This window comes from Salmo salar, chromosome ssa05 (genome assembly GCF_905237065.1).
Source record: "Salmo salar chromosome ssa05, Ssal_v3.1, whole genome shotgun sequence".
Taxonomy (NCBI): Eukaryota; Metazoa; Chordata; class Actinopteri; order Salmoniformes; family Salmonidae; genus Salmo; species Salmo salar.
Genome location: NC_059446.1, coordinates 66,240,094 through 66,262,896, shown reverse-complemented (window position 1 = coordinate 66,262,896; position 22,803 = coordinate 66,240,094).

Genomic DNA, 22,803 nt, shown 5'->3' with positions numbered 1-22,803 from the left:
CGATTTCAAAAAGGCTTTACAGCGAAAGCAAAACATTAGATTATGCAATCTTCTCAGGTTTTGGCCTGCCAAATGAGTTCTGTTATACTCACAGACATCATTCAAACAGTTTTAGAAACTTTGGAGTGTTTTCTATCCAAAGCTAATAATTATATGCATATTCTAGTTTCTGGGCAGTAGTAATAACCAGATTAAATCGGGTACGTTTTTTATCCGGCCGTGAAAATACTGCCCCCTATCCATAACAAGTTAAGCATGTCCCAGTTTAGGTCACCTAGCAGCACGAGCTCTGAAGATAGATGGGGGGCAATCAGTTCACATATGGTGTCCAGAGCACAGCTGGGGGTCGAGGATGGTCTATTGCAGGCGACAACGGTGAGAGACTTGTTTTTAGAGAGATGGATTTTTAAAAGTAGAAGTTCAAATTGTTTGGGTACAGACCTGGATAGTAGGACAGAACTCTGCAGGCTATCTTTGCAGTAGATTGCAACACCGCCCCCTTTGGCCATTCTATCTTGTCTGAAAATGTTGTAGTTAGGGATGAAGATTTCAGAGTTTTTGGTGGACTTCCTAAGACAGCATTCAGACACGGCTAGGACATCCAGGTTGGCAGAGTGTGCTAAAGCCGTGAATAAAACAAAGTTAGGGAGGAGGCTTCTAATGTTAACATGCGTGAAACCAAGGCTATTACGGTTACAGAAGTCATCAAAAGAGAGCGCCTGGGGAATAGGAGTGGAGCTAGGCACTTCAGGGCCTGGATTCACCTCTACATCACCAGAGGAACAGAGGAGGAGGAGAAGGATAAGGGTACGGCTAAAAGTTATGAGGATTGGTCGTCTGTGACGTCTGGAATAGAGAGTAAAAGGAGCAGGTTTATGGGGGCGATAAAATAGCTTCAAGGTATAATGTACAGACAAAGGTATGGTTGGATGTGAATACAGTGGAGGTTAACCTAGGCATTGAGTGATGATGAGAGAGATATTGTCTCTAGAAACATCATTGAAACCAGAAGATGTCATAGCATGTGTTGGTGGAGGAACTGAAAGGTTGGATAAGGTATAATGAGCAGGGCTAGAGGCTCTACAGTGAAATAAGCCAATAAACACTAACCAGAACAGCAATGGACAAGGCATATTGACATTAAGGGGAGGCATGCTTAGCCGAGTGATCAAAGGGTCCAGTGAGAATTAGACAGCTAGCCGAGCCATAGGTAGCAAGCTGGTAGATGATGGAGGGAGGTCTGTTTTTAGCCACCTCGTGCATATCCGTCTGTAGATCAGTGGGGCTTCGTGTGGTAGGGGGACCAGTTCAATTGGCAAAATAGTTATAGTTATAGTGGCCCAAGAAAATTGTCCGATAGACCTATTCAGATAGCAGCAGATAAGACAGCTAACGATTAGCGGGCCGCAGATGGGCGTTCGGGTTACGTCGCGACAGAGGGTCCAGTTGGATAACTCCCTCGGGCAGATAACGCCGGTAGTCCAATCGTGAAGGCCCGATGGGGCTCAGCATCGGCAGTAAAACGTGTCCGGATAGGTGATTGTAGCCCAGGAGTGGCTGATGGAACTCTTCAGCTGGCTAGCTCCGGAATAATTTATGTTAGCTCCGGGATCGACGTTTGCCAATAGTCACTCAGGTAGCACAACATGAACGTAAATGACTATTGTAGCGGGAAACGGCAGATTTTTTATGGAATATCTACATAGGTGTACAGAGGCCAATTATCAGCAACCATCACTCACTCCTGTGTTCCAATGGCACGTTGTGTTAGCTAATCTAAGTTAATCCTTTTAAAAGGCTAATTGATCATTAGAAAACCCTTTTGCAATTATGTTAGCACAATTATGTTAGCATTAGATAACTGTAGTTCTGACTAAAGAAGCAATAAAACTGTCCTTCTTTAGAATAGTTGAGTATCTGGAGCATCAACATTTGTGGGTTCAATTACAGGCTCAAAATAGCCAGAAACAAAGAACTTCCTTCTGAAACTCGTCAGTCTATTCTTGTTCTGAGAAATGAAGGCTGTTCCATGCGAGAAATTGCCAAGAAACTGAAGATCTCGTACAACTCTGTGTACTACTCCCTTCACAGAACAGTGCAAACTGGCTGTCCCAACGTTCCATTGGAACACAGGAGTGATGGTTGCTGATAATGGGCCTCTGTACGCCTTTGTAGATATTCCATAAAAAATCTGCCGTTTGTGTAACCTTTATTTAACGAGGCAAGTCAGTTAAGAACAAATTCTTATGTACAATGACGGCCTAGGAACAGTGGGTTAACTGCCTTGTTCAGAACGACAGATTTTTGCCTTGTTAGCTCTGGGATTCGATCCACCAACCTTTTGATTACTGGCCCAATGGTCTAACCACTAGGCTACCTGCTGCCCCAGCTACAATAGTCATTTACAACATCAATTTGATGTTATTTTAATGGACAAAAAATGTGCTTTTCTTTAAAAAAAAGGACATTTCTAAGTGACCCCAAACTTTTGAAGGGTAGTGTATGTAGGCCTACACGCGGTATGCATGTCAAACAGACGACTATACCGTATTCATCTATGATAGTACACAGGTATCATTAGTGACCATCTGGGCTACTTTATTGAGTATCAGCCGTTTTGATTGTTTTGATGTGCGATGCACATTTTAATTAATTAAAGCTTAATTACTTTGGGACGACAAGACAAGACAATTATCTATCATCCTAGCTTTCTTGTGAGATTTCGTTTTGATGTAGAAAACCCTGAAGGTAAAGTAAGTGATGCTTTATAAACATGGCGGTTCGTGTTTCTGTGACTAGGCTTGGCGTTCCATCACCTGTCAGCTACACTGAGTGTTTCAGCTTTGCTCTGAATTGAAACACCTGAACATGTAAACACATCTTCCTCCCATCTCTCTGTTCCCCAGGGGAAAGCCAGCATCAATGTGCTACAGTCTGCTGCTCACACCTCCCCAGTAACTGCTTGGGACTTCCATCAGACATCCAAAGCCTACATATCAAAGGGAAACATTAGCCACTTACCCATTACCGTGCTATATCCACTCAAGCCAATGCGTCTAGACTTGACCTCTGATAAGTATGAAAGAGAGAGGAGTAGTGGAGGATACCCTGTACATCTGAATACTGAATATTCATGACTGTAGCAGATTTATTTATCAGTTTGTGTAAACTGGGCATGCTTCCAGACAGGGTGCGGAGTGTGTGTGTGTGTGTGTGTGTGTGTGTGTGTGTGTGTGTGTGTGTGTGTGTGTGTGTGTGTGTGTGTGTGTGTGTGTGTGTGTGTGTGTGTGTGTGTGTGTGTGTGTGTGTGTGTACAGTACACAACCAGCCTTTGATGCTTTTTTGGGTGATTGGGGTTCACCACAGGTTTGATCTGACGGACCCAAACAAGAAACAGTAGACAAGGTGACCTTTGCTGTCCTCCTCCCTCTCTTCCCCTCTCTCCTTCTCTCCCTCTCCCCTCTCTCCCCCTCTCTTCTCTCCCCCTCTCTTCTCTCCCCCTCTCCGAACTACAGCCCCTGCCAACCCAGGTCTGCTCTGCTCATTAGAGAAGCCCTGCACCTCTCACACACCTGCCACCCTTCACAGAAACACAACAGCAGCAGCAACCTCCCCCACCCAATCAAACGCTCTGCTCAGTTACCTTCCTTTCATACAGCCTCACTCATACACACACACATTTCACTTACATTTTCACCTGTATATGTGTACAGGTATGTGTGTGTTTTTTCATGTGTACCTGCGTGTATGTGTGTGATTGTGAGAGGGAGTGGGAGGAGAGGTGTGCTGACAGCTCCATTTCGCTACGCATTATGAATGCACCACCTTCTCTATGGACAGATGGCATGAGAGAGAGAGAGAGAGAGAGAGAGAGAATAAAGAAAAATGCTGTTTTATGATGCCAGTACTTACAGTAGTGAACTAACACCTCTGTCAAGCAGACTCTGATCCCAGCCCTGTCACTATATTTCCAATTATTCTCCTGCCAAACCTGGACCCTTTAATGGAATAAGTTTTAAAACCCATCACGTCACCCAACAACCACGGCTGTGTATGCATTTTACTACAGGCTGCCATTACAATATATGTATGGTAATAAACCATACCAGAACAAGCTCATGAGACTCCACTAATGTGATGGACTATTGCCATGAACTGTTTTTGGGTAATTGGTTACAGACCCAACTCAATAAGAGCAACATCAACCAATGTATCATGTCAGGGCCAACAAACCCATAGCACTGCAGGGCACACCTCGAGAATAACAAATGGGAGAAGAAAATGTAGAACGACGCGTCTCTGTGTAATTCACCACCTCTTTTCTCCTCCTGTCTGTTCTGTTTTACAGTGGTTTCTAAAATCCCTTCTCTCCAGTCCCCACACTTCTTAGTAATAGATCCTAAAGTCCCACCAAGACCAAAAATATGCCCTCCTCCATTCCCTAATAAAGTATCTGAAGGTGTGTGTGTTTGCTTGCACATATATCTGCTTGTGTGTGCATGTGAATGTGTGTGTGTGCATGCAAGTGCACGTGTATGCACAGGTGTGTGTATGTGTGTTCACCAATAAAGTGTGTGAAGGTGAGCATGCTCTTGATTGTCCATATGTAGGAAGGATAATGAAATACCCCCCATGCTGCTTAACAGCTCACCCAGGCCCCATTAAGGTAGACTCTTGCACCAGGAGCAGAATACACAATGACCAGCAGACACCTGGCCTCACAACTCAGCCCCTTGCAAAGAGTTGTACTTACATTGTGGAGCTCAACACTGAACTGTTTGGGTAGAAGTTACTATAAGGTACAAGGACCCATCAGGCACTAACAGGGCCTATTACCTGAAGACTGAACTGTTTGGGTAGAAGGGAGCCCGAAGCATCACAGGCAAATACAATCTGTATTATTATACAGGAGTTAATACGTATATATGACCTTTGAACTTTTTGGGTGGAAGAGCTGTACAGCTGATGTGAGTGAGGCTGCGTTGGTGTGGCATTGATCCATCCACACACAGACAATAGCTTACTAATTGCTCCTCTGGGATTTATAAAGTCATAATGGACTTAATTGAATGGTCAGCTGACCTAATTCTTGAAACCAAGCCCTTCAACCTTCATCTTATAGAGTCAGTTACCAGTACCCTGCAACATCACATTCCTCTTCTTTCTATGGCCCTGTTGCTGAAAGGAAGAGAAAGAGAGAGGGAGAGAGAAGAAGAGCAAGAAGTAGCAAGGGGTGTATACCCGAATTGCATTACATCCTGTTAAAATCATTTTCGTCTGACTACACAATGTGTCCTTGTGGCCTGTGGGCGTGGAGAGTACCCATTTTACATATCAAATCAGTACCATATGAACCCTGGCACTGAGCTATCACTAGGCCACACACACACACACACACACACACACACACACACACACACACACACACACACACACACACACACACACACACACACACACACACACACACACACACACACACACACACACACACACACACACACACACACACAGAGTAAAGCAGCAAAACATGGCCCTTATTATAGAATTCTCTATTACAGGCCATAACCCCTGGCGCACTGTCACTGCAATCTGCCCAGCGCTGCTATAAATCAAGTCACACAGCGGCTCTCTACGCCCCCATTATCAGCTGGATGTGTATTAGAGCAGACAAGGCCTGGGTCTTCAAAGACAATACTACTGTACGGATGTTAAAGCCACTTGAGATGCTCTCTCAGGCTACAGGAGGAGAACGGGGGGACGGGACGGGACGGGGGACGGGACGGGGGTGATTATTATCGCTGTGTCTGCACACAACATCAGAATGTCTGGCCCTAGAACTAGCTCAGAGTACACTGCCTCACCTCCTTGGTCATTATAGTGCTGCATCATTGGTCCTGGGCCAAACAGGTGTCGGGAGAGGCCTGTAAGGGCTCACTTCACGATCCGGCAGAGCCAATCCATCTGCTGCAAATTGACAACAGTAAGTGCTTAGTTGAGCCCTGGTATAAATCCCCATTAGGGTGTACTGCAACCTGTCCGCACACCACACACACACATACATCCATGCACACAGGCACGCACAAGCTCGCACACACGTACAGACACACACACACTCACACACACACACACACACACACACACACACACACACACACACACACACACACACACACGCATGCATGCACTCAACACACCCACACACCACTGTCCCACCCTGCTCTCCTGCCATCAACCCTTTATTGGGCCCAGGTTCCAAAACAATATCAATCTAACCCAGAGTTTATGAGGACTAATGTCAGCTGGAGATTCCTAATGTAAATCCACTGCCGGCTGCAATTAAGATGACCTGAGATTCTAACGTAGAGTCGGCTCCTTGAGTCAATACCTGTTTGGTAGAATGGTCCGATATGCTGCCAGGTGCAAAAGCTGTAAGATAACGTATGCCGCCTGTCTCTGTTTGCCCATTAGAATTGATAATGTCCATCCCACAACTGAGCCATTAAAAAACAAATTCTCCGTTATTGATGTCCTATAATAAGGATGAACAAACGCTTTCGGCTGCGTTGAACCCTTCCCTCTGTTCTGTCTAAGGTGGGCCGGGCTTTTATTGGGGGAATGAAGAGCCATGAACAGCAGTCAGAGTTGTAATGCACTTTGCAAGGCTTTCAGGAGAGATTCAGCTGTTCTGTTTTCATTCTGATCATGAAGGTATTGACCAAGGCTTCCAATACATTATTCTCTGTAGTCTGCAGTCTATGAGGTTCTAATCAATATATTTGACTGAGGGTATTGTAAAATACAATAGATGAACAGAGGAGAAGAACAGGAAAACATAGTCATTTACAAACAATAGTGCCTAAATATGCCTACCTGGTTATTCTTTGTGGTACAAAACGTTGTTGTTTTTAATGAGTAATATACAATATATTAATTGTGTATACAAAGGTAGTAAAATATACGGTTTTAATGATGGTATAGCCCATTAACCCTTAGCCTGCAATTTAGAAATCTAATAAACATAATACAACACTCCCCATCATAATCAGTCTGTCATGTGTGCTCCCTCTCCGGCCTCTAGGTCACCAGGCTGCTCATTATGGCGCACACCTGTCACCATCGTTACGCACACCTGTCACCATCGTTACGCACACCTGTCACCATCGTTACGCACACCTGTCACCATCATTGCACGCACCTACTCACCTGGACTCCATCATTTCCTTGATTACCTGCCCTATATATGTCACTCATTTTGGTTCCTTCCCCAGGAGTCATTGATTCTGTTTCTTGTCTGCGCGTTGTTCGAGGTTCTTGTTTTGTATTATGTTCCGTTTATTTTATAAAAAACACTCCTTGAACTTGCTTCCCGACTCTCAGCACACATCGTTACACCGTCTAAGATAGAGATATCTGTTTTTTGCATGGGCTGCGTCTCAATCCACCTCATCAGCAGAATTCATGTCATTCCGTTATCTTGACTTTAATGGATTTCGCCTTTGAGTTGTCTGGCTGAAATGTTCTTACTGTTTCAAATGACTGCTCGACTTGTTGACTGCTCAATCCATACAGCAGACATTGTGGGTTAGGTTAGGAATGCTGTGTTGCACGTGTAACGCAACATTTTACGTGGCATCATTACGTCATGTACCTACGTTATATAGATATGCACGGTAGCTTTGACATCGGTTTTTAACATCGGCGTTAAACTAGACATCGGGCCGATACCGATGTTGGCATTTTAAGCTAATATCAGCCGATTCCCATATGTTCACCGATATATCGTGCATACTTTGTTAAAATGTTGATCAAAATAATATGTTTCTGTTGACATGCTCAGTGATTGGTTACTTGTTAGTGGGGTTTGTAAAGGAAAGATCAGAACCTGACATTCAAAGTTCATGACTTCCCCGTGTGGACTGATTTGATGTGGAATTGACAGGATTGTGTGTCTGAGAGAGACAAAGAGAGAGAGAGAGAGATCAGTAAGGGGGCAGAGAGAGAGAGAGAGAGAGATGAAGGTGATTCATGCTGAAAACGTAAGCCTATCGTTTGTTTCTCCAGTCAATAAGACTATCATATTTATGCAGCAACAGACTTCTCCTTTTTCTATATTCTCCCAGATAGTCACCAGTTGAATTATCCTGGGGTAAGGAATGTTTCTTGGAGAGAGTGTGTGTGTGTGTGTGTGTGTGGACTGATTTGATTTGGGATTGACAGACAGGAGGTCTCAGATTCAGACCTGTCAGACATCCAATCTGTCAGCTGGTGGGTTAGACCTCTAGATACAAGCACCGGATGTCCCATTCAAGAGACAACAACAACGACACACCATAGAGAACAGAGAATGGAAAGGTCCATCAAACATTGCCCTCTGTAATAACATATCAGCCCTCCATCATTCCAGAATGTTCTTCTAGAACCCTTTCAGAGGTTTGCCATTGTAAAGTTTGTCCTTGGTTGACCTTATCAATGTTAAACCACATAGGATGTTAGCAACAAGCCACTCTCTCCCATACCAATGTAAAGTAGCTTTTCAACAACTGTCATATGTCATTATACAGAATATCCATCCATTCAAGGGACAATCAAGATGTAGGAAAAGTGTGATAAATGAATGTAGAGAAGACTGATATCTGCAGAGCGCGGTTTCATCAGGACAAAATGAATGAGGGATATTCTAAATATAACCAGTGAAGGGAACTGGGGATTAGGGGTGTGTGTGTGTGTGTGTGTGTGGGTGGATGTGTGTGGGTGTGTGTGTGTGTGTGGGTGTGTGTGGATATAGGGGGAAATTCAGACTATGTGTGCTGGAGTAATGTGCTGTGAGCAGTCAGTCAGCATAGAGAGATAAAGCCTGTGAAAGGTGGGGATTACAGTTTAGTGGAAGTCTCCTGTCCCTTAGTGTGGGGGGGGGGATTTCAGTGACAGATCCTCCCCTATTTTAAAACTAGTGATATTCTCAGCCCCATTGAGAACCCTACCGGCTTCAACACACTCACCTGGGAACAGAGCTCCCTCCCCTCGGAGTGATATTGGGTTTTAAATAAGAGGCTGCGTGGAGCACCTCCACAGAGCTCAGATACAAAATAGACAGCAGACATCCATCCGGAAGGACAGGGAGAGAGGAAAAAATGCAATAGAGGGAGAGAAAGAGAGGTCGTATTATAAAGTTAAGTATCATGGTAGAAATGATGAGCTCTGTATATATCTACACCCTTATGCAAGCAGTATAGGCCTGCTATACCAGCTAGATATGAGCAGAGAAACTGCTGCCGTTCACAGCCTAGAGATTATTCAAGGTGATGCACATAGAAATGAAATCCTCCATGTGTGGAATGTACAGTAGCCTACAGTGCATTAAATGTGGACAATGGAATTAATGTGCAAATACATGTATGGGGATAGCTAAGTTGTTATTCCTCTAGTGAGGCATTTAAAGCTTTATTGGCAATGTGTGATCTACACTTTTGTTATAATAGGGCCATTGGTATCCACATTGAGATTGTGATTTACACTATACAATCAATAGCCATTGACCACTGCGAGAGAAGGGGAGAAGGGTATATGAAATAGTGAGATATCGAATGTGTGTAGAAATTTTAACAGAGTCAGTGAGAGCCAGAGGTGTGGACTCAAGTCACATGACTAGGACTCGAGTCAGACTCGAGTCACAAATATGATGACTTGCAACTCGACTTTGACTTTAACACCAATGAGTCGTGATTTGACTTGGACTTGAGCCTTATGACTCGACCTGACTTGATACCCTCCCCAAGCCCAAATATTAAAAATGATGCTATTAAAAAAAGTGTGCAGTGCATCAACTCTTCATTTAACGGATTACAGTTTGAATTCGACAGCAGCCAATCAAATTGTGCCAGCTGAGATAAAGTTGTGCGTGGCAGTGCAGAGGAACGTCGGCGAGTGAATTCAGATGGAGCCCTTGGAAAGATGATATCCAAAATTATTATTTTTGGATATAAAGACGGTGCTGTATCAACAAAAAACGCATTGCAACTTGCAAAACATGCGGGAAAAAATTACAGACGGAGAGGCAACAATTTCCAAATTTGTTTGACATTTGAAGCTGCACAAAGAACGGTAAGTCGTGGCTAATATGACCAACAGCTATATATTTTATTACTTTACTGGTGTATCATGTAGGCTAGCGTAACATTGAATCAATGAGCCTCCACACAGTCAGTCAGTCATTGCACCCAAGATTGAGCTACAACTGGCTAGGCAGTTGGTAGCCTAAATCCTGCCTGATGTTACTGCTGTTCCTAAAACCATTGACATACTTTAGCCTACTATAACCACACAGAGAGAGAGTGTGTGTGTGTGTGTGTGTGTGTGTTGAGGTTGGGCAATTGTGTACAAGCCTACATCCTTGATTGTCACGACTTCCGACGAGGTCGGCTCCACTCCTTGTTCGGGCGGCGTTCGGCGATTGACGTCACCGGCTTTCTAGCCATCGCCGCTCCATTTCTCATATGTCCATTGGTTTTGTCTTGTTCCATACACACCTGGTTTTCACTCCATAATCACTGCATGTATTTAGTCCTCTGTTCCCCTCCATGTCTTTGTGTGTAATGGTTTATTGTTATGTGGGGGGGGGGCTACCTTCTCCTCCCTCCTTAATCCTCCTCCCCCCCCCCTCCTCCCTCTCTGCGGATGACTTCGTCAACCATTTTGAAAAGAAGGTTGACGACATCCGATCCTCGTTTGCTAAGTCAAACGACACTGCTGGTCCTGCTCACACTGCCCTACCCTGTGCTTTGACCTCTTTCTCCCCTCTCTCTCCAGATGAACTCTCGCGTCTTGTGACGGCCGGCCGCCCAACAACCTGCCCACTTGACCCTATCCCCTCCTCTCTTCTCCAGACCATTTCCGGAGACCTTCTCCCCTACCTCACCTCGCTCATCAACGCATCCTTGACCGCTGGCTACGTCCCTTCCGTCTTCAAGAGAGCGAGAGTTGCACCCCTTCTGAAAAAAACCTACACTCGATCCCTCCGATGTCAACAACTACAGGCCAGTATCCCTTCTTTCCTTTCTCTCCAAAACTCTTGAACGCGCCGTGCTTGGCCAGCTCTCTTGCTATCTCTCTCAGAATGACCTTCTTGATCCTAATCAGTCAGGTTTCAAGACTGGGCATTCAACTGAGACTGCTCTTCTCTGTGTCACGGAGGCTCTCCGCACTGCTAAAGCTAACTCTCTCTCCTCTGCTCTCATCCTTCTAGACCTATCTGCTGCCTTTGATACCGTGAACCATCAGATCCTCCTCTCCACCCTCTCCGAGCTGGGCATCTCCGGCACCGCGCACGCTTGGATTGCGTCCTACCTGACAGGTCGCTCCTACCAGGTGGCGTGGCGAGAATCTGTCTCCGCACCACGTGCTCTCACCACTGGTGTCCCCCAGGGCTCTGTTCTTGGCCCACTCCTATTCTCGCTATACACCAAGTCACTTGGCTCTGTCATATCCTCACATGGTCTCTCATATCATTGCTATGCAGATGACACACAATTAATCTTCTCCTTTCCCCCTTCTGACAACCAGGTGGCGAATCGCATCTCTGCATGTCTGGCAGACATATCAGTGTGGATGACGGATCACCACCTCAAGCTGAACCTCGGCAAGACGGAGCTGCTCTTCCTCCCGGGGAAGGACTGCCCGTTCCATGATCTCGCCATCACGGTTGACAACTCCCTTGTGTCCTCCTCCCAGAGTGCTAAGAGCCTTGGCGTGACCCTGGACAACACCCTGTCGTTCTCCACCAACATCAAGGCGGTGACCCGATCCTGTAGGTTCATGCTCTACAACATTCGCAGAGTACGACCCTGCCTCACACAGGAAGCGGCGCAGGTCCTAATCCAGGCACTTGTCATCTCCCGTCTGGATTACTGCAACTCGCTGTTGGCTGGGCTCCCTGCCTGTGCCATTAAACCCCTACAACTCATCCAGAACGCCGCAGCCCGTCTGGTGTTCAACCTTCCCAAGTTCTCTCACGTCACCCCGCTCCTCCGCTCTCTCCACTGGCTTCCAGTCGAAGCTCGCATCCGCTACAAGACCATGGTGCTTGCCTACGGAGCTGTGAGGGGAACGGCACCTCCGTACCTTCAGGCTCTGATCAGGCCCTACACCCAAACAAGGGCACTCCGTTCATCCACCTCTGGCCTGCTCGCCTCCCTACCTCTGAGGAAGCACAGTTCCCGCTCAGCCCAGTCAAAACTGTTCGCTGCTCTGGCACCCCAATGGTGGAACAAGCTCCCTCACGACGCCAGGACAGCGGAGTCAATCACCACCTTCCGGAGACACCTGAAACCCCACCTCTTTAAGGAATACCTGGGATAGGATAAAGTAATCCTTCTAATCCCCCCCCTTAAAAGATTTAGATGCACTATTGTAAAGTGGTTGTTCCACTGGATATTATAAGGTGAATGCACCAATTTGTAAGTCGCTCTGGATAAGAGCGTCTGCTAAATGACTAAAATGTAAATGTATTTGGAAAGTAATAAATATATAGATATTTTTAAAAGCATTCATGATTTGCGTAAATGTAATATACTGTTACTCCTGTTAAAAATATGAAATGGTATTACATTTGGTGAAGAGCACATTATGACTTGTTTTGGACTCGAAACTCAAAGTTTAGTACTTGAGACTTGACTTGATACTTCAGCGTCTTGACTTGAGACTTGACTCGGACTTGCCTGTCTTGACTTGGGACTTGACGTGAGACTTGAGTGCTAAGACTTGAGACTTACTTGTGACTTGTAAAACAATGATTTGGTCCCATCCTCTGGTGAGAGCTACTGTATTCTCTGTGCATGCTTGGGTTGGGTGTTTAAGGGTATATTAGTAAGATTTATACATACTTTGCATATGTAATATATTTTTTAATTATTTTAGTACTTCTTTTTTTTACCCTTGTTCCCGTGATATCCAATTGGTAGTTACCGTCTTGTCCCATCGCTGCAACTCCTGTACGGACTCAAGAGAGGTGAAGGTTGAGAGCCATGCGTCCTCAGAAACACGACCCCGACAAGCCGCACTGCTTCTTGACACTGCTCGCTTAACCCGGAAGCCAGCCACACCACTGTGTTGGAGGAAACACAGTACAGTTGGTGATCTGAAGTCAGCATGCATGCGCCCGGCCACCACAAGGAGTCGCTAGAGAGCGATGGGACAAGGCAATCCCAGCCGGCCAAACCCTCCCCTAACCAGGACAATGCTGGGCCAAGTGTGCGCCACCTCATAGGTCTCCCGGTCACGGCCGGCTGCGACACAGCCCGGGATCGTACCTGGATCTGTAACAGTTGACATAACTTGTCATAACCTGTCATAATGTGGTCATAACACTGTTATGACACATATATGTATACCTGTTGTGACATATGTTGCGTTATTTTATGGTTGGTTATGACATTACATAAGTGTCAGAACCCACATTTATTCAACATATTTGTTTCCTGCCAAGAAGTTTTTTTTTCCTCTTAAATCCTTTGTTGTTGTTGTAATGAATTCTTTACAGTCATGTTTTTTCATCATATTTTATTTAACTTGTTGAAAATACATTTTATGACACCGTCAAGAAACATTATGACCATCATAATCATATAAGCCAGATAGGCCTATCACGTACATGCCCTTATATCAGTCATCATTTAAAAAGAGGGTGTCTTGACTTGTTCCTGAAATCTGCTCCTGACTTCATCCCAGTCTTCATCAACAGAGCATTGGGCTGGTGCATGTCTGACATCAATGTGTGCGCAATTACAATGATAATTGATTATGGTAAATTTAATCAAACATTATAGAACATTAACATACTGTTGACATGTAGGTTATGGTGTAATGAAATGTTTTGCTTTGTGTGGTAGGGTTTGTGGGTTTTGACACTCTTATGTAGGTGTCATAACCAGCCACAAAATAACACAATATACGTCACAAAATGTCTAAATATGTGTCATGACAGTGTTATGGCCATATTGTAACAGGTTATGACCGTGTGTAACGGCAGTCATATAGAGGGGACCAAGGCGCGGCGTGTTGAGTGCTCATGATTATTATTTAATGAAAAAATAAAACACTTTACAAAGGAACAAAAATGACAGCAGACAGTTCCATCAGGCAACAACCACAAAACCGAAAACAACTACCCACAAAACACCATAGAAAAACCCCAACTTAAATATGATCTCTAATTAGAGACAATATGAACCAGATGCCTCTAATTGGAGATCATCCCAAAACTCAACATAGAAACAACAAACATAGACTGCCCGCCCATATCACACCCTGACCTAACTACACAGAGAAAAACAGCTCTCATAGGTCAGAGCGTGACACCGTGTCATAATGTGTTATGGTACTGGGTGTCAAGTAAAGTGTTACCAATGTGTTTCATCAATATCACAATAACATGCGCCTTCTGAATACAGGGACGTCAACATGTAACGCAAGTCATCCATGTAATGAATAAATCAAATGGCGTTGAGTATGAAAGAAAAGGCTTAACTACAGATCAGACCCGTTTCAAAGACACATGATGACAAACACAATGAAGTGAAAGTGTTCCAGGCTAAACAATGTGTCTGTCTCCTCTGTGATGCGATGTGTTGATGGTCTCTGGTAAGTTCTACCTCCCTCATTGTCATCTGCTCTCATATAAAGGAATGCGGGAAGAGGGATGGGAAGAGAGGAGTGTGTGTGTGTCCAAGATAATGGGTGAGAAGGTGTGTAGTTTAGTCCAGCAGGGTTCAAAGTCATTTAATCAGACTAGCTGATAAATATTTACATATATCTGGAATGAGATTAGGACCCAGGCGGTGAGATGGCTCGGACCGCAGTGTGCCATTTTGACAGGGAGACACACACACATCACACACAAAATCTCCTAAGGAACCATAAAACCCTTCATATCCCCTCAGACCAGTGGCACGCCTTTATACAGCTATGTTTTATTGGCGTTATGAATTTAGAGGTCAGAAATATGAGACACTATATTTAGTTGGTAATGTAGCCCATCCATCCGTCTAATAGTCTGAATGTGAATTGGAAGAAAAACTACTTAAACCCCACTCATCTTTCACGAATCATTTGTCATCTAGATTTGGGGTTATTATGGTAAACAGACAGGAAGGAAAGAAGCACTGATAAGTGGAGTAAATGGCAGACAAATGCAGTTATAAAGTGGGGAGAGATAAGAGACAAGGAACTTTGTAACTTTACTGCCATTAACCATCAGTGACGTCCACGTCCTTAACATACAAGAATTGCAATGCATTCACCGATCTGCATTGCTTTCTTGGTGCGTATGGAATGTTCAATAGTGACATTTTGTGTAGGAGTGTCTTTTCTTTGATCCATGGCACACACCAGAGAGTCGCTCAGAGAAACTAGCTGTCTCTTTGTGTGTGTGTGTATAGAATTTCCTGAGTTTTCCCCGCATTCCCAGCATAAGGCCCTAGTCGATTCAGGCGCAGCTGGGAACTTTATTGACCATTCATTTGCACTTAGTTTAGGGATCCCTATTGTTCCTGTTGATGTACCCTTCCCTGTACATGCCTTAGATAGTCGTCCTTTAGGGTAGGGGCTGATTAGGGAGGCCACTGCTCCACTATGTATGATAACGCAGGAGGGTCATGAGGAGAGAATTAGTCTCTTCCTGATTGATTCTCCTGCGTTTCCCGTGGTGCTGGGCCTTCCCTAGTTGGCCTATCATGACCCCACTATTTCGTGGCAACAGAGGGCTCTCAAGGGATGGTCACGTAAGAGCTCGGGGAGGTGTGTAGGTGTTTCCATCGGTGCCACTACGGTGAAGAGTCCAGACCAGGTCTCCACCGTGCACAACCCCTCTGAATATGCCGATTTGGCTCTCGCCTTCTGTAAGAAGAGGGCGACTAAATTACCACCCCATCGACGGGGGGATTGTGCGATAAATCTCCTGGTAGACGCAGCACTTCCCAGGAGTCGCGTGTATCCTCTGTCACAGGAGGAGACATGGAAACATATGTCTCTGAATCTCTGGGGCAGGGATACATTCGGCCTTCCACTTCACCTGCCTTCTTGAGTTTCTTTTTTATGACGAAGGACGGTGGTTTACGCCCGTGTATTGACTATCGAGGTATCAATCAGATCACTGTGAGGTACAGTTACCCGCTGCCTCTCATAGCCAGTGCGATCGAGTCAATGCACGGGGCGCGCTTCTTCACAAAATTGGATCTCAGGAGCGCTTACATTCTGGTCCGTATCTGGGAGGGGGATGAGTGGAAGACGGCATTAGTACCACCTCTGGGCAGTATGAGTACCTCGTCATGCCGTACGGGTTGATGAATGCTCCATCAGTCTTCCAATCCTTTGTAGACAAGATTTTCAGGGACCTGCACGGGCAGGGTGTAGTGGTGTATATCGATGACATTCTGATATACTCCGCTTCACGTGCCGAGCATGTGTCCCTAGTGCGCAGGGTGCTTGGTCTACTGTTGGAGCATGACCTGTACGTCAAGGCTGAAAAATGTGTGTTCTTCCAACAGTCCATCTCCTTCCTCGGGTACCGCCTCTCCCCGTCAGGGGTGGAGATGGAAAGTGACCGCATTTCAGTCGTGCGTAATTGGCCAACTCCACAGTAAAGGAGGTGCAGCGGTTCTTAGGGTATGCCAACTACTACCGGAGGTTTATCCGGGGCTTTGGTTAGGTAGCGGCTCCCATTACCTCATTGCTGAAGGGGGGACCGGTGCGACAGCAGTGGTCAGCCGGGGCGGACAGGGCTTTTGGTCACCTGAAGGCTCTGTTTACCTCAGCTCCCGTGCTGGCTCATTCTGATCCCTCCTTGGCATTTATAGTGGAGGTGGACGCGTCCGAGGCTGGGATAGGAGCTGTGCTGTCTCAGCGCTCGGGCACGCCACCAAAGCTCCGCCCCTGTGCTTTCTTTTCGAAGAAGCTCAGCTCGGCGGAGCGAAACTATGATGTGGGGGACCGGGAGCTGTTGGCTGTCGTAAAGGCTCTGAAGGTGTGGAGGCACTGACTTGAGGGGGCTTATTACCCTTTTCTCATTTGGAATGACCACCGTAATCTGGAGTACATCCGGGTGGCGAGGAGACTGAACCCTCGCCAGGAAAGCTGGGCCATGTTTTTCACCCATTTTTTCTTCACCCTATCCTACAGACCAGGTTCCCAGAACGCTAAGGCAGACACACTTTCCCGGATGTATGACACAGAGGAGCGGTCCACGGATCCCACTCCCATACTTCCGGCTTCTTGCCTGGTGGCACCGGTGGTGTGGGAGGTGGACGCGGACATCGAGCGGGCGTTATGTACAGAGCCCACTCCCACCCAGTGTCCAGTTGGGCGTCTGTACGTTCTGTCTGCTGTCCGCGACCGTTTGATCTCTTGGGCCCACACGTCACCCTCCTCTGGTCATCCTGGCATCGGTCGGACAGTGCGCTGTCTTAGTGGGAAGTACTGGTGGTCTACCCTGGCTAAGGATTTGAGGGTTTATGTTTCCTCCTGCTCGGTGTGCCCCCAGTGCAAGGCACCTAGACACCTGCCCAGAGGGAAATTACAACCCCTACCCGTTCCACAAAGGCCGTGGTCACCCCTATCGGTGGATTTCATGACGGATCTTCCTCTGTCACAAGGGAACACCATGATCCTGGTTGTTGTGGATCGGTTTTCTAAGTCCTGCTGTCTCCTTCCTTTGCCCGGTCTCCCTACGGCCCTACAGCCTGCGGAGGCCCTATTCACTCACGTCTCCCGGCACTACGGGGTGCCTGAGGATATTGTTTCTGATCGGAGTCCCCAGTTCACGTCCAGGGTTTGGAGGGCATTTATGGAATGTCTGGGGGTCTCGGTCAGCCTTACCTCGGGTTTTCACCCCGAGAGTAACGGGCAGGTGGAGAGAGTTAACCAGGATGTGGGTAGGTTTCTGCGGTCCTATTGCCAGGACCGGCCGGGGGAGTGGGCAGCTTTCATCCCCTGGGCAGAGATGGCCCAGAACTCACTCCGCCACTAACTTATCTCCTTTCCAGTGCGTACTAGGTTATCAGCCGGTCCTGGCACCGTGGTATCAGAGCCAGATTGAGGCACCTGGAGGAGAGATGCTGGGTGCCGGTGGAGGACATTCTGGATCCTTCGTTACTTCGGGAGTTTCAGTGTCTCCACCCGGATCGTCCTGTGCCTCGTCCTCCGGGTCGTCACCGAGGCTGGTGTTGGCACGCTGCTGGAGCCGCGCGTCAAGGGGGGGTACTGTCACGACTTCCGCCGAAGTTGGTCCCTCTCCTTGTTCGGGAGGCGTTCAGCGGTCGTCGTCACCGGTTTTCTAGTTACCACCGATCCACATTTTCTTTTTCCATTTGTTTTGTCTTCATTGTACACACCTGATTTCCATTTCATATTATTGTTCCCTATTTAACCCTCTGGTGTCCCCATTGGTTTTGTGCGTGTTTGTTCTGTGTTAAGCTGTTGCGCTTATTTGTGAGCTGAGTTAGTTTCCCTGCGTGGAATATTTTGTCGTTTCGTTGAGTATAGACCTTTATTACTCATTCTCGGTGTCCTGCGCCTGACTCCGTCCCACCTGCTGCACATTGACTCTTGACAACCACTGCGACCTGTATGCTCTAATCGGTTGGTCTTCGCTACATATTCATCACCAGACCCACTGGCTCCAGGTCATCTATAAGTCTTTGCTAGGTAAAGCTCCACCTTATCTCAGCTCACTGGTCACGATAACAACACTCACCCGTAGCACGCGCTCCAGCAGGTATATCTCACTGCTCATCCCCAAAGCCAACACCCTCTTTGGCCGCCTTTCCTTCCAGTTCTCTGCTGCCAATGACTGGAACGAATTGCAAAAATCGCTGAAGCTGGAGACATATTTCCCTCACTAACTTTAAACAGCTATTCGATCAGCTAACCAATTGCTGCAGCTGTACGTAGCCCATCTGTAAATTGCCCATCCAATCTACCTACCTCATCCCCATATTGTTTTTATTTGATTTTCTGCTCTTTTGCACACCAGTATTTCTACTTCCACATCATCATCTGCACATCTATCACTTCAGTGTTAATTTGCTAAATTGTAATTACTTGCTACTATGGCCTATTTATTGCCTTACCTCCTCACGCCATTTGCACACACTGTATATAGACTTTCTTTTTTTTTCTATTCTGTTATTGACTGTACACTTGTTTATTCCATGTATAACTCTGTGTTGTTGTTTGTGTCGCACTGCTTTGCTTTATCTTGGCCAGGTTGCAGTTGTAAATGAGAACTTGTTCTCAACTAGCCTACCTGGTTAAATAAAGGTGAAATAAAAATAAATATTTAAAAAATGCACGCTGAGTCAAAACGCTGACAGAGAAACTGTTCCCATGTTGACTCCTCCTCCTCCTCCTCCTTGTCCTTCTCCTTTTCCTCCTTCTCCTCTTCCTCATCGTCCTCTTCCTCTGTAAGAGACGTTCACTCCAGATGCTTACTCTGTCTACATTCTCCTCTAAATGCTGGTTAGAGAGTCTTAATTGCCTAATTTTGTGGTTCTGATTTGCAGTGTTGTTTTTCAGAAACAGCAGGATAGAGGCTGATCACAGACGGAGACATTACAACCATGTCTTTATTTACCAGCTAATCAACAATCAACACAGAGAGGAGGGGAGAGTTAGGGAGAGAGAGAGAGATGAAAGGGGTGGGGAGAAACACTGTGAATAGAAGAAAAATAAGCTAGTCTTTTGTCATTTGTTTTACAGAGCTCAGTCTTTCATATTCACCCTTCTCTTCTGAAATATATTGTAGTTTGTGACAGTTACAGAGGACTTCACAGGTTTCTGTGGACTGAGTCCTTGTATGACATGACTATTATACTCTTGCTCCATTATGGGTATACACGTGACTATACACAATACATGTGAGATAATCAATGTCAAATAAATACAGAAATAACAATAACAACCTTATTTGACATATAGAGTAATTTACAAACCAGCCAATAGCCATACTATACCATAGTAAGAGTCTGTGTGAGGAACAGTCCAACAACAGTTCCCGGTTATACGCTGATATACCATTAACATTTGAACTTCAACCGCAGTACCCCGCAAAGATCAATGTGGGTCAATAAAAGATCCCATGAATGTCTGTTTCTGAGACCACTGATAAATGATCAGGTGAGAGAGAGAGAGAGAGAGAGAGAGAGAGAGAGAGAGAGAGAGAGAGAGAGAGAGAGAGAGAGAGAGAGAGAGAGAGAAAGAGACTGTATGAGGAATCTATAGAGACCATTAGTCTGTGGTCTTGTCATTATGACATTATCCTTGAACTCCACACATCCCTTTCCAGAGAGTCCATCCGTAGGTGACCCTGAGCTCACCTTCCTACCCTCGCTATCACAAATACGGTGCCCATATTAGGACAGCCTCAGAGTCACTAGTGTCAGTGTAACTCAGACTCCTAATCAGTGCTAGATGTCAATCTCATTAGACTGTCCAAATATGGACACTGTACACACAACCCATCAATGATGAGCCAGATCATTTTATCATGGGCAATATTCAGAATCAGATTGTGAATGGATTCATCTGGGCTTTTTCCAGCCTTTTCAATAGGTCAATGTGTTTTCCTTTGATAATATTGTGCTTGACTCTATCTCTATGTGTCCCGACCACTTCTGTTTGATGGGCAGATGATGGATAGATTGATAGAGGGCTTATGAGTTATATTCCCCTGAATCTGTCATCACTCTCAATTCACCCCGTGACCTGATAAAAGGGGAAAATCATTTCTGAAGGGATCAGCCATTGTCATACTCTGTGGCTCAAGTCTATTAAAATGTAATTGAAGTTCTGGTTGTAAAATTTGAACATTCTGCTCAGTGAACAATGACAGTCACAGGAATATCTCTCTCTCTCTCTCTCTCTCTCTCTCTCTCTCTCTCTCTCTCTCTCTCTCACACACACACACGCAAGACACATGCACACGCACACATACACTCACAGGCTAGTGACTCTGCTATAATAACATCTGATAAGGCATTTTATGGTTGTGTTTATCCTCAATATCTGCCCTCAATATCAACACAGGTGCTACTGACATATTTGGGAGTGTCTTTCTGCATATGTATGTCTGACTTAGAGATAGACACCTGTGTGTGTGTGTGTGTGTGTGTGTGTGTGTGTGTGTGTGTGTGTGTGTGTGTGTGTGTGTGTGTGTGTGTGTACGTGTGCCAAGCGTTATCCTGTAGTGTGTTCCTTGGTGGTTTTCTTTCCTCTGTTTTTCTCAGAAGGCCTAAATGACATGTTCTTGTTTTCGTCTTCTTAAAGCAATCACCCATGACATTACTTGGCCGATCAATAGACCATTATAGAGGAACAGGGTGGGAACGTCAATGGTCGTGGTTTGAAGCAATAATAATTGTTCATTTCTTCACCCATGAATGGAGTTGTTTTACTGTGAAATAATCACATTATGGTTCTATTGAGTGTGTGACTTTGAGTGGCTGTGTGTTCTCAGTGTGTGTGTGTGTGTGTGTGTGTGTGTGTGTGTGTGTGTGTGTGTGTGTGTGTGTGTGTCCCCTATACATATCTACCTCCATCACTCCAGTATCCCTGCACATTGTAAATATGGTACAGGAACTGACCCTGTATATAGTATGCTTACTTACTTCATTGTGTTCTTCTTATTTCTTATTTTATACGTTGTGTGTTTTTGTTCAACCTAGTTATTTTTAGTATTACATTGCTATAGATTATCGCATTGTTGGGGTTAGAGCTTGCAAGAAAGGCATTTCACTGTACTTGTACATGTGACATTAAAACTTGAAACTTGAAACGCTCTCCACACCCCCTGTGCACCTGTCAAACTCCACACTGCCTCATTACTGTCAGCCATTAACAAACAGTCAAACCCATCTACAGCAAATCAAATGTGTGTTTGAGCCCCATCTCCCCTGTATGATTCCCATGTCACTGCTCCAACACCCATAGTCCTGGAAATGACCTCCAGGTCGCCCTTTATAAAACCAAAATCAATAGTGGACTGACGCATGTACAGTTGCATTTGATTGGAGGTATTGATTTGGAACTTGTTGTTGTTACGTAACGTGATGATGCTCAATGAACCGTGACCATGGCGACTGACTGACTGGCTGAATGGCAGGCAGAGTAGTTGCATTTTTACTTGGAAAACAACCGTCTCAAAAGCATTCGGCGTCACATATTTACATAGATGAATCAATAGTGATCTTGTTGAGTTTTCACTCCTCAGCCACTTGTCTTGTGCCTTCAGTATGTGGAGGAATACTTGAAGCTTTCATAAACGACAAGATAATATCAAAGAAGGCTATTTCTGATGTGAAAATTGAGCAGCTGACGTTCAAAGCTGATGGAATTCTAACAAGGTCAAAGGCCAGATATCATTAAATTGTTTTGTCTCATATATTGATTAGTTTAATATCGATTTCATATCTATAAACTGTACATTGTCTTTGCAGAGTTGACATTTTCTTCTACAAAACAGCTGTTGTTGTTTCTGCAGTTATGACAAGCATTGGTCCTCAGATTCAAAAGTATTTCATTCCACACAAGTCACCGCCATGCAGCCTGTCAATCACTTTCTCGATGACCTCACCTTAGCTTCCTCTCCTCTGTAACTGAGCGACCTCAGCCCAGTTCTAGCATCTCCTCCTCCCCCATGATCGTGATGGACCATCAAGAGTGCACAATAGGCCTTTTCTGGATGGCCCTACACTACACAACAAAATTAGCTCCTGATTGACTCAGTGAGCGGGGCACTTCCTGTCTCGGTGGGCG